The sequence below is a fragment of the Erinaceus europaeus genome, chromosome 7, assembly GCF_950295315.1.
Source record: "Erinaceus europaeus chromosome 7, mEriEur2.1, whole genome shotgun sequence".
In the NCBI taxonomy this organism is placed as follows: Eukaryota; Metazoa; Chordata; class Mammalia; order Eulipotyphla; family Erinaceidae; genus Erinaceus; species Erinaceus europaeus.
In genome coordinates, this window is record NC_080168.1 from 6,190,926 (window position 1) to 6,204,482 (window position 13,557).

Below are 13,557 nucleotides of genomic sequence, written 5' to 3' on the forward strand. Positions count from 1 at the left end.
AATAAGTAAATAAATGCAGCATTGGTATGGATTTGCTTAGATTATCTGAGCATCTTACCCTTTCACCCGCTTCTCCCACATACTAACCACTCTGACAGGAATCCTTCCGCATTGATTATTCCATATCTCTCTGTTTGAAGAGGAGTCACAAATAGGTTATCTCCTGCTGTGAGGCAGTGATCTCAAACTCAAATGATTCCAGGTTCTTTCAGATAAAGGAGCTTTGAGATTCAGGGCCAGGTGTTTATAATCTTTCCTGTCTATGTGCATTAGATTTAAAGTACTTGTGTTTCAACGGGGTGCTGGTTGGAACATGTTTCAGAGGGCTATCTATATTAGGGGTCAACAGCTTTCAGCCAGCTTGCTGATGTTGGGGGCTTTGAAGTAAAATAAATCTGTAATATATATAGTATATAACATTAAATAACATTGGAGAAGCAAAATTTTATTAAACAAATATTCTAATTTATTTTATTAAACAAAGATGGCTTGATTTATTGATGAAGGGTCCCCTGCTGAAAATGATCGTATGGTCTCCAAAATAATCCTTAAAAGAAAATGAGAATCAGGGACTGGACAGTGGGACACCTGATGGAGTGCACACGTGACCATGTTCAAGGACCCAGGTTCAAGTTGCCAGTCCTCACCGACTGTGGGCAACTTCACTAGTCTTTGAAAGTGGCTATAAAAGTAGAATTTTAATGCTCTTACTCTAGTAGAACAATAAAATGATAATTGAGTGAGGTGAAAAGATGTGTTATTCAAGTCTACTAAGGTAAGCTGGAATTCAAATAGTTTCCATGCCCACTATATCATACTTAGGGAATTACCTAACATGCATCATGGATTGGGTGGGATGGAGATGAGTGAGGGAGAAGATTCCAGAAGAAAATACTCCTGCTGCTCTGGTTTTTAGCCTCTGTTTTTTAGGACTGAGAGGAAAGGACTGTAATGGAAAACATGCTGAGTCAAATTAAAGAAGTAGCCACAGGTCTCCTACCTCTTTTTGAAGATTTCAAATAAGAGTGCTCAGGACAGATGTGTAGAAGAAATGAAAGACTCCACTTCATTTACAGTTGATCCCCAAAAAAGACAAAATACCTTGGGGTGAATCCCACAAAGAAGATGATATACTTTTACAGGAAACCTATAAGACATATTAGAAGAAATAGAGTCGAGCCCCCGGCTCCCCACCTGCAGGGGGGTCGCTTCACAGGCGGTGAAGCAGGTCTGCAGGTGTCTGTCTTTCTCTCCCCCTCTCTGTCTTCCCCTCCTCTCTCCGTTTCTCTCTGTCCTATCCAACAAGGACAACAACAATAATAACTACAACAATAAAACAACAAGGGCAACAAAGGGAATAAATAAATAAATAAATAAATAATAAATATTTTTTAAAAAAAAGAAGAAATAGAGGATAATGGAAGAAGAAGGAGGAGGAGGAGGCGGCGGAGGGAGGGGAGGAGAGGGGAGGAGAAGGAGAAGGAGAAGGAAGAGAAGGGAAGGAAGGAAGGAAGGAAGGAAGGAAGGAAAGAAAGAAGGAATATCCTCTGTTCCTAGATTCGAACGGTAAACATAATTAAATGACCACTCTACCAAAAGAGATCTACAGTCTCAGTGAAATTCCTATAAAGATCCCACTGGCATTTTTCAAGGAAATTAAGCAACTTAACCAAAAATTTGTGTGGAACCACACAAAAAAAAATGCAAAAGTACTTCTGAGAAAAAAGAAAAAAATGAAGATATCACAATTCCCAACCTTAGTTTTTGCTACAAAAATGATAGTAATTAAAACAGCATGATGAGATCAAAATGGACACTTGGCTCAATGGAACAGAATCAAGAGCCCAGAAATGAAGTCACACATGTGCAGCTGCCCAGTATATGGCAAAGGAGCCAAAACCATTCAGTGGGGAAGGAAGGTCTGTTCAACAAAAGGCGATGGGCAAACTGGACAGCCATGTGAAGAAAAGTGACACTAGACCACCGCTTAACACCATACACCAAAAATCAGATCGAAATAGATCAAAGAGTCGGGTATTAGACTAGAAACTCCAGAATATATAGCAGAAAGCATCAGTGAACCATTGCAAGATCTTAACCTCAAATTTGTATTTGGATGCTCAACCCATGGGCATGTGAAATGAAAACAAGGGTAAATAACATCAAACCAAAAAGCTTCTACACATCAAAAGGGAACCACAGATATATTCAGGTAATTGGGAGAAGATATTCGCACATCACACATCGGATAAGCGATTGATATATAGATGAAAGATTGCTTTACTCATATGTGGAGTCTAGAGAATTGACATATATGAAGTTGCCAAAAAAAAATCTGAATCAAATAAACTGTCTTTAAGGCCTCTGGGAAGGTAGTTATCTTTGGAAAGTTGTGGGCACAGAGCTTTGGTGGTGTGGGACTATACCCTGTAATCTTACAATCTTATAAACCACTATTAATCACAAATATTTTGGTATTCATACCAAGGTGGTAGAAATATAGGAATGATAAAATTAATTCTATTAATTATAAAATGATTCTTATATGTGCTTCTGTGTGAAACATATTGTGTGATTAATGCTGTGTTAGCTGAATGCAGTAACTACCTGGCAAAAAACTTAGCTTCTCTGGGGGAAAACAAAAGAATCAAGGAGAAAAGAGTGACTGACCTGAACTCACCCACATTTGGTAGAAGTTAGCTACTGTTTGAAGGTGGAAAGCTGTCCACCTTGTCCAAAGAAAGGTTGTGATTTGAGGTCAAAAGCCAGAGTTGCATATTTCTGAAAAGAAACTGAAACTTAAAAAAATAAATAAATAAGCAGGGAGTCGGGCGGTAGTGCAGCAGGTTAAGTGCACATGGTGCCAAGTGCAAGGACCGGATCCCGTTTGGAGCCCCCGGCTCCCCACCTGCAGGGGAGTCGCTTCACAGGCAGTGAAGCAGGTCTGCAGGTGTCTGTCTTTCTCTCCCCCTCTCTGTCTTCCCCTCCTCTCTCCATTTCTCTCTGTCCTAATAACGGCATCAATAACAACAACAATAAAAACTACAACAACAATAAAAAAAGGGCAACAGAAGGGAAAATAAATAGATAAATTAAATAAATTTAAAAATGAAATAAAAAAGTAAAACAATTGAAACTACAAAATAGCAGTCTTCTCTACACGTTCACCAAGTCCCTTGAAACGCCATCTCCATAGAAAGAACATGAGTGCTTAGTAATAAGCCCAGTCACACAACCTTCAGAAGTGTAATCTCGGTAATGAATTCTCACCAGATCCTCCAGAGAAATAATCCATCTTCCAGACTAATTAGACATGAATCAGGAAATCATAAAGCACAGATGTAGAGGATGTTGAGTTGATAAGAAGACCCCTTTGCTGAAAGCAGTAGGTGCATAAATCACTGGGAATGTAATGAGCTTACACTTGTTACAGGGCACTTACAAAGCCATGTTTTCCCCCCTCCAACCCTCTTTCATGCTCCATCTGCACTCAACTCTTTTATTTCCCCCTCCAGGGTTATCATTGGGGAGATCTGTGGCTGCACTATGAATCCACTGCTCCTGACGGCCATTTCCCCCCCCCCTTCTTTCCCCCATTTTCTTCCATAGTCCTGAGAGAAATTGAGAGGAGGAGAAAGATAGATGCCTGCAGACATGCTTTACCATGTGTGGAAAATCTTCCCTGCAGGTGGAGAGCCGGGCCCTCAAACCCAGATCCTTGTGTGGGTTTAGTACTATGTGTGCTTAACTGGGTGCACCACTGCCGGCCCCCTGAATTCTTAATTTTTCCCTTTTTGGCAAGAGATAGCCATGTTTATGATATGGAAAGGACAAAGCATTGCCAATATCATAGAGTACTGCAATTAGTGGAAATGATATATTTACCACGGTCATTCAATTGTAGACAGACTTATTTTCCTTTGCAGAAAATCTGTTTATCTGTTTTTCATGAAACAAAGTATTAAGGTAGCAAGTATGTAAAAAAGAAATCATATGTAGATGCGACGGACCGCCCGGCGCTCGGCCGAAGAGTAGCAGGAAGGAGCAGAGTCCCCAAAGAGACCGTGGGAGGGGGGTCAGGAGTCGGCGCAGGGAGAACAGAACACACCGCACTCTGTTGGAGGGTGAATCTGAACTCCATTTTTATTCAGCCAGTGAGAACTTATATATCTTTCAGCCTTACATAAACAATATCTGAAACAGAAAGTAAAGCTCATTTCTTGATTAGATGGCCTTGTGGTTTTACACAGTAATGTCGTACTTTATGGGGTGATGCATTTCTGAGTAATAGGCTTAGCAGATAGTATTTTGCGTAGAGTTTTAACATATTTCATAAGAGGAGGTAAGTATTATTAAGAATTTTTCTTAAAACTTTATGTATTTGATGACCCATAACTTTGTCTACCTCATTTCCTGTTCATCTGTATCTAATCTGGGAACAGGGACTATTCATCCCCAACTACACGGCATCATTACCATGTACATAATGAAAATAATAATCAGAGTTTCCAGTTTAGATCTGCTCAGAATGCCAAGACCCACTCCCAGAATTCTTCTTCCTTGAAGAGAGTTTTCCTGGGTGCTGACCCTGTCAGACCCATCAATCTGGAGTTGAGTGGGGCGTGGCATGTAGAAAATTCCTAGAAGCCATTTTATGAATATATTTAACAATTTTATCCTTAGATGATGAGCTTTCAAGTGATTTCCTGTGATAATGATTTCACATTGCTTAGAGTGATTTATACTTTATTGTGCTGGGGGCCCAGAGATTCTCTGAGCTAGATTAGTTTTAATGTGAATCTATCTGCTTTGAATTCTGAAGTAAATGTGTACTCATTCGCACCACAGTCCATGAGGCAAAGTTTGAATTTCCATGTGTTACAGGAAATGCTGTCCCTCCAGGTGGACAGTTAGATTTCTTGTCACTTTCTCAGTCTTTAAAGTTTTCTGTCCTCTTTTCATATATGTACCCTGTTAAAATTCTATCTTTAAGCCTTTCCTTCTGTTCCCCACTGGGCATTAAGTCACATTAAGTCAAATGGGCCTGTCATAGGGCTCATTCCTGGGAAATCGGTTGCTCTCTAAACTTCCCCTTTGATCTTAATTTCTCTCGCTTTATATGTATGGTGATAGATGGATAGATTAGATAAATGACTTGATAGATGGATGAAAAGATAGATAACAGATAGATAGGTTGATGGAAATTTTACTGAGACAAACTGCCAAATTTGTAGTGCATGTAATTATATATGGAGGGGGGAAGGGAGGGGGAGGGGAGAGGGCGAGGAAGGGAGAATTGCATCATTGAGCTCACTAAGAATTCCTTTAGCCATTATTCTTTTTTTTTTTTTTCTTTTAAAGCAGGGGTGGGTCTTGATTTGGAGTCTTCACTTTATTTTGTTTGTTTGTTTGTTTTGGCTGATGGTGGTGTGGGGGACGGGGGACGGAACGTAGGACTTTTGAGCCTCCGGCATGAGAATCTGTTTGCATAACCATTTTTGCTAGCTACCCTCCGCCCGTCATTACTCTTTTTTCCCCTTCTATTTCTTCTTTCTGTCTTTCCCTCTTATCTTGGTGAAAACCCTTTAGTTCTGTTATCCTCTTTTGATAAACCTTAATTATTCAACACACTGTTATAAGCTATGTGCATTGCCTTATACACTAAATTCTGAAACTTTTTCTTATTTTATAGCTGAAAGTGAGTACTTTTACTAGCATTTCCCTTCGCCTTCCAGCTCCCAGCTCCTGACTGCTGCCATGATACCGTGCTTCTATAAGATCTCCCCCAGATTCCACATATAAAAGATAAAATGCAGTGTGTGTTTCACTTCACCTTGATGATTTCATTTAGCTTGGAATGGGGTTGCATTGGATCGACCTTCTCGTGGTGCATCCCGTGAGTACCCCATTCATTGGGGAAACTGACGATCCTTCCTAGCCGACTGAATCCACATGGATCCCGGTCACTTTCAAAGCCAGCGACAAGCAGCTCCTGACAGCTTTGCTGTTGACTGGCTACGGAAGAAGGGCAAACGCTAGAAGAAGAAGCTTGGAATGACAGGCTATCCTTATTTTTTTAAGGCTATATAAATATCCCACTGCATATATACTTCATTTTCTTTGTCAATTTACTTACTAATGAACACTTAGATTGTCTCTATATCTTAGCTATTGTAGTTCATGTTGCATTGAACATGATAACACAGATAGCTCTAAGAAGTTTGGGTTTAGTTTCTTAAAAAGATACCCAGACCAGTTTCTGTGAGAGAGAGCTTATGTGCACACGTATCCATAAACTACTGCAAAATATATACCTGAAAGCAGAAGTACACTAGAGTTTGCAGTGCGTACCTCCCTAACACTTCCTCTCCACTATTCCAAGCTTGGGATCCATGATTGCTCAACAAATTGTTTGGCTTCATATGTTAACTCTCTTTTCAATCACCAGGTTCCAGATGTCACCAGGATGCTGGCCAGGCTTCTCTGGATTGAAGACCCCACCAATGTGTCCTGGAGCTCAGCTTCCCAGAGACACACCTTACTAGGGAAAGAGAGAGGCAGACTGGGAGTATGAACCAACCAGTCAACACCCATGTTCAGCAGGGAAGCAATTACAGAAGCCAGACTTTCTACCTTCTGCAACCCTCAATGACCCTGGGTCCATGCTCCCAGAGGGCTAGAGAATGGGAAAGCTATCAGGGGAGGGGGTGGGTTATGGAGATTGGGTGGTGGGAATTGTGTGGAGTTGTACCCCTCCTACCTTATGTTTTTGTTCATTAATCCTTTCTTAAATAAAAAATTTTAAAAAAAGATACCCAGAAATAGGATTTCTAAAATAGACACCTAGGAGTAAGATAGATCATACAGCAGTTCCATTTTTTAATCTTCAAAGTATTTTCCTTACTCACGCTAGTCTAGAGTCCCACCATAGACAAGGGCTCTCTTTTCCCCACCATTCATCAGCAATTCTTATCTTTTCTTTTGTTTATTAATACACATCCTAATCGATGTTGCATGATATTTCAGTCTAGTTCTAACTTGCATTTCCTTGGTGACTAGGAGTTACTGCAGAAACCATGTGAGCTGATCCCAGAGAACAATCTGGACTTTTCAAATCTACACAACCATTTTAGTCTGAACGGCCATATAAGGATGTAGGACTCATTTTGGTCCAATTTACTGATAAGAAAAACTGGTTCAGGGAGTCAGGCTATAGCGCAGTGGGTTAAGCGCAAAGTGCAAGGACCGGCGCAAGGATCCAGGTTCCAGCCCCTGGCTCCCCACCTGCAAGGAAATCGCTTCACAAGTGGTGAAGCAGGTCTGCAGGTGTCTGTCTTTCTCTCCCCCTCTCTGTCTTCCCCTCCTCTCTCCCTCTCTGTCCTGTCCAACAACGATGACATCAATAACAACAACAATAATAACTACAATAAAACAATAAGGGCAACAAAAGGGGATAAATAAATATTTTAAAAATTAAAAAAAGAAAGAAAAACTGGCTCAAGGAGGAATAAGCATCTTTCCCAGAGTTAAAACTCACTTTATACGAGATGTTGCAGCTTGAGAAAGTCCTGTGGGGCCCTGCACCTTTAGATGCATCATCTATTTAAAGAAATGTGAGGGGAAAAAATGAATAAAAGGCCAAGAAAGTAAATGTATTCAGAATAAAATGAAGTTCCATTCTGCCTCTGTATCAAGCAAATACGGATGATTCAGAGGCCTTGGGAGAAATGAACCAACCTTATAAAAACTTAGTCTTTTAAAAAATATTGTGTTCTAATGAGACAGATGCAGAGAGAGGATGAGAGACCAACCAGAGCTCTGCCCATCTCTGGCATATAATGATGATGGGATTTGAACCTGGGACCCCAGAGCATCAGGCATGAGTGTCTTTCACGTGACCATTATGCTATCTCCTCAGCCCTCAGCTAGTTTTTATATGGTCTTTGACACACTTCAGCAGCCCTTTATTACTCTTACTATTTGGCCAAAATTGACCCAGATTTCTCAACTTTTTCCATTATGGAAACAAAGTCCTATTTCCTTAAAATATGAAGTCAAGTTGCTTTGAAGGAGAGAGGCAGTGGGACCCCCAATTAATAAGTGAAGACTTGCCTGCACTTTCTGAGATAGAAGGACAAACAGAATAAATTTGCATATTGATCAAATCACACATCTCTGCCAAAGGAAAAGAACAGAAATTGCCAAGAAAAGGAATTATTTAGGAAGAGAGCAAAAGATTTTTCTTCTTAATCATCAAAACTCAACACATGGCTTTGGCAGATTCTGACATGTTCATGAGACACAGGAATCACAGAAAACACACATAAGAAAGCATGTGGTGAGGGGAAGAGCACAGCGGGTTAAGAGCACATGGTACTAAGCACAAGGACTGGCGCAAGGATCCTGGTTTGAGTCCCCTGTTCCCCACCCGCAAGGGGGTCGCTTCAGGAGCGGTGAAGCAGATCTGCAAGTGTCTACCTTTCTCTCCCCATCTCTATATTCCCCTCCTTTCTTAATTTTTCTCTGTCCTATTCAACAGCAACAACAACCACCAAAATATGGCCTTGAATAGCAGTGGATTCGCAGTGCAAATATCAAGTCCCAGCGATAACCCTGGAAGCAAAAAAAAAAAAAAAAAAAAAAAGGAAGCAAATGATCCAACAAGCAGAATAGTAACCATATTATTAAAAGAAAGGGATCCTGAGTTACTAAGAAAAGTGGTGTGGGTCCAGGCAGTGGTGCACCTGGTTAAGCAAACACATTGCACACAATGCACAAGGACCCATGTTCAAGCCCCTAGTCCCCACCTGCAGGGGGAAAGCTTCATGAGTGGTGAAGCAGGGTTGCGGGTATCTCTCTCCCTCTCTATATCCCTCTTACTTCCCAATTTCTCTCTTTCTCAATCCACTAATAAATAAATACATAAAAAAAATTTTTTAAAAGAGGTCCTTGATCCACTTGGAATTTACTTTTGTATTTGGTGAAATATAGTAGTTCAGTTTCATTCTTCTGCATGTTTCAACCCATTCATTCCAACACCATTTGTTGAAGAGACTCTGCTTTCCCCATTTAGTAGTCTGGGCCCCTTTGTCAAAGATTAAATGTCCATAGGTGTGGGGGCTCACTTCTGGGCTCTCAATTCTATTCCAATGGTCAGTGTGTCTATTCATGTTCCAGTACCAAGCAGTTTTGGAGAGGGTGTGGAGTCAAAGGAATCCTCCTAAACTGCTGGTGGAAATGTAAATTGGTACAACCTCTGTGGAGAATAGTCTGGAGAACTCTCAGAAGGCTAGAAATGGACCTACCCTAGGATCCTGCAATTCCTTTCCTGGGGATATATCCTAAGGAACCCAACACATCCATCCAAAAAGATCCATGTACACATATGTTCTTAGCAGCACAATTTGTAATAGCCAAAACCTGGAAACAACCCAGGTGGCCAACAACAGATGAGTGGCTGAGCAAATTGTGGTCTATATACACAATGGAATACTAATCAGCTGTAAAAAAATGGTGACTTCACCGTTTTCAGCCGATCTTGGATGGACCTTGAAAAATTCATGTTAAGTGAAATAAGTCAGAAACAGAAGGACGAATATGGGATGATCTCACTCTCAGGCAGAAGTTGAAAAACAAGATCAGAAAAAAAAAAAATCACAAGTAGAACCTGAAATGGAATTGGTGTATTGCACCAAAGACTCTGGGGTGGGTGGGTGGGGGGAATACAGGTCCAAGAAGGATGACAGAGGACCTGGTGGGGGTTGTATTGTTATATGGGAAACTGGGGAATGTTATGCATGTACAAACTATTGTATTTACTGTTGAATTTAAAACATTAATTCCCCAATAAAGAAATAATAAAAAAAAGAGGTGAAGACTTCCCTCATTTTGGTCCTGCAAACATAAAGTCACCCCTTTCTGATGTACAGTAGGCATTTGGTTCCTGTGGGGAAGTAGAACCCTGCCACACACACCCCCACCCCCCAAAAAATGTGTATTTGGTAAAAGGCTTTTAATTTTAATTTGAAAAATGTGACAGTACCCGAGAAGAGTTATTGGTATTGTTGCAGGAAAGAAAAACCTAAAGAGTTAAAGTGCTAAATTAGTCACTTGCATTTAGTAATTCAGTTATTAACACATGGTTGGAGAAAGTGAAAACTGAATATGGGAAATCTATTGCAGTCATGGAATGAGAAAGTCTTACTAACAATCACTGACTTTTAAATAGTTTGCACATTAACTCTTTGCTGCAGGGAGTTTCAAACACAAGAGCTCTAGTAAGGCTAATTGCTAAAATGCCCCTAATAAGTTTCCCAAGTTTGAAGTAGCTCTTAATGGCTGCTCTATCATTGATCAAGGCAAAGAAAAGAAAATCACTAGTTTTACATTCTTTTCATGCTCCCAACAGCCAGCAAAGGTATATATAGGTTAGTTTTTTAAGTGTCACCCTATATAAAAAGATGAGCAGGTCGATGAAACTAGTTGACAGTGACTGTGAGGGTGGCCTTGACCCTTCTAGCTGAAAACAGGAGCTCTCAGTCAAGTATGGATTAGTTCAGCATCACTCCTTCTCACATTACAAAAATTACAAAGAAATTACATGTTTATTTTTTCCTCTAATGACTATTAAAAATGTTTCCAAACCATTGTACGGTCTCATCACATTAGTGTGAAGATGTGTGTTCAAGTCATTTTAAATGGTGCAGATCATGAAAAGCACTGAAGGTTACAGTAGTGAGAACTACATCCGTTGAGATCTCCAAAAGACATAATGCCTGGGAGTAAAGGAAGCTTGCTATTTTCAGTAGCCGCTGTTAACTATTATTGTTGCTGCTGCTGTTAGTATTACTTCTACTTGGAGAAAGTTTAGGCTTAGACTAAAATTTGAACCATGTTTTTTTTAAATAAGCAATGCATTCATAATCTTTAGGTCAGTGTTTTATTTTTTATTTATTTCTATTGGGAGATTGATGTTTTATAATACAGTTGTTGGTGCTTATATAATATTTCTCAGTTTTCCTTCCCTTCTTCCTTCTTTCCTTCCTTCCTCCCTCCTGTTTAATAAACAGAAACTCAAAGGTAGAAGTAAAATAGATGAAATTAGGAGTCTTCATGTGGGAAGAATCTAGGAACTCTATTTTAGGTATGTTCTTAGGGGCCCAGGACTTCAGTAACTTTTGCCTGAGTCTGATAGCTGTGTCAGTCTCCCCCCCCCCCTTTTCTTTTCTACCTTTATTTGACAGGACAGAGAAAAACTGAGAGAGAAGGGAAGATAAAGAAGGAAAGAGAAAGGCACCTGCAGACCTGCTTCATCACTCATGAAGCATCCCTTCTGCAGGTGGGGTGTGGAGACTCTAATCTGGTTCCTTGAGCCTGGTGATATGCACACTTATCAGGGTTCTCCAATCTCGAGTCCCAGTTCTTATTATATATTTTATTATATGTATAGAGTCTAGGACATAAATATATATGCCAGAAGTTCTAGCAATCATTGAATTGTCTTGGCGTTGTAAGCCTTCTTTCACAGATAATGAACTACACTGAAAAGCTCAAAATCACTTGTGTAAGACCACACATAGATGAAATAGTAAAGCTGAGATTCAAACCCAGGGACCCACCTCCAGCTTACCATAATCATAACCAGTCTATTACACTGTTGGGATTCTTTGGAGAAACACAGGAGTCTTTCAGAAGTCCTGTGAGAGCATATGCTTCTTCTATCAAACTTAAGATGATGTTTGCCCTTAATATTCTCTCTCACGGGGAGTCGGGCTGTAGTGCAGCAGGTTAAGCGCAGGTGGCGCAAAGCACAAGGACCGGCATAAGGATCCCGGTTCGAACCCCGGCTCCCCACCTGCAAGGGAGTTGCTTCACATGCGGTGAAGCAGGTCTGCAGGTGTCTATCTTTCTCTCCTCCTCTCTGTCTTTCTCTCTATTCCTCTCTGTCCTATCCAACAACAACGACAACAACAATAATAACTACAACAATAAAACAACAAGGGCAACAAAAGGGAATAAATAAAATAAAATAAAATATTCTCTCTCACTCTCTCTCTCTCGTAATAAATTTTTTAATATTTGTATCTGATAACATCAGACCATCAGTGACATTCGGCAAGATATAGAAGAAAAAAAGTACTTTTGTTAAAGTTTGAAATGAAAAGCCCTGGAGATGCAGGTAAATATGGAGTCACACTTCAGACCTCAAGACCATCTCCAATTCCTCTCTTACTCTCATTCTCTTGTGAGTGTTCCACTGAGTTTCCCAGAGTGTTAAGTGTGAGATGCTGCCACTAATGACATGTAGAAGACATGAGTATTCTAGTCGCCTGTTAAGATGCTCACTAAAGAGATATTGGCAAAATAAAAAAGAATGCTATTCTTTGGAGAAACTTAACCCCTTTTCAGTTGAAAGAATATAATTAGGTTGACAAATAGTAAGATTATTGTTCTTCATTCTTTAAAGAAAACAGTGAAGGCCAGGTGGTGGTTCACCTGGTTGAGCGCACATGTTACAGTGTGCAAGGACCCAGGTTCGAGCTTCCCGTTCCCATCTGCAGGGGTAAGCTTCACAAGTAGTGAAGCAGTGCTACAGGTGTCTCTCTCCCACTCTATCACTATGACTCAAATTTATGACTCTCAAATTTATGACTGTCTCTATTCAACAAATAAAGATTAAAAAATTTAAAATAAAGGAAAACAGTGAATAATTATTTTTCATGTTTTGATTTTTAACTAGGTAAATATTCAACAAATGTAAATCAAAACCAAAACTTCTTTGGAGACCCCAATAAGCTTTACAGTGAATGTCAAAGTGGGCCAGGGGCAGAAGCCTAAGTCATAAAATGCTTGTTGTGTTATATACACTGTGTATTTTGATAATAGTATTTAGTGATGGGTATTTTTGTGAGAATTAAATGGCATGACCAAGAGAAGAGACAAAGTTCTGAGAACATGGAAGTGTCAGTACAAGTCAATAATCACTGTCACTGTTATTAGAAGTGAATTAACTTGTCTAAGATTATTCTGTTAGTATCACACCAAAGGTTTCAAAAAGATGCAGTTCTCAACAATCCTGTAGTGGGGTACATTCACTACCAGTTTGATACATCTAAAGACCAAATTCACAGCTAGTAAAAAAAAAAAAAAATGTCACAGAAAAAGCAAGTGTCTATAACTGATACCAACTGAGAAGATGATGGGGTGTCAACAATTCTGAGAAAATGACTCTGGACTAGATTTCAGGCTTAATGCTACTATTAGCTTAATGTGTTACTACCAGCAATCACCTGAAATCTCTGAATGTGTCTGCATGTATAAAATAATGATACAGTTCTCACCCACTTCACAAATATAAAATTACTTCCTCCATATAATAGGGGTCTAAAAAGTACAGAATGGAAAAAGTTTTCTCCCCCACTCCTCACAGCAAAATTAATTTCATTGGGATTAAAATGTTACTGTTAAAAAGGCAAAACTAGTGTAATATATAAAAGAGAATTTCTATAATCTTGGAGTGATGGGAGACTATCTTTTTTATCTTACTAGTGATTTAAT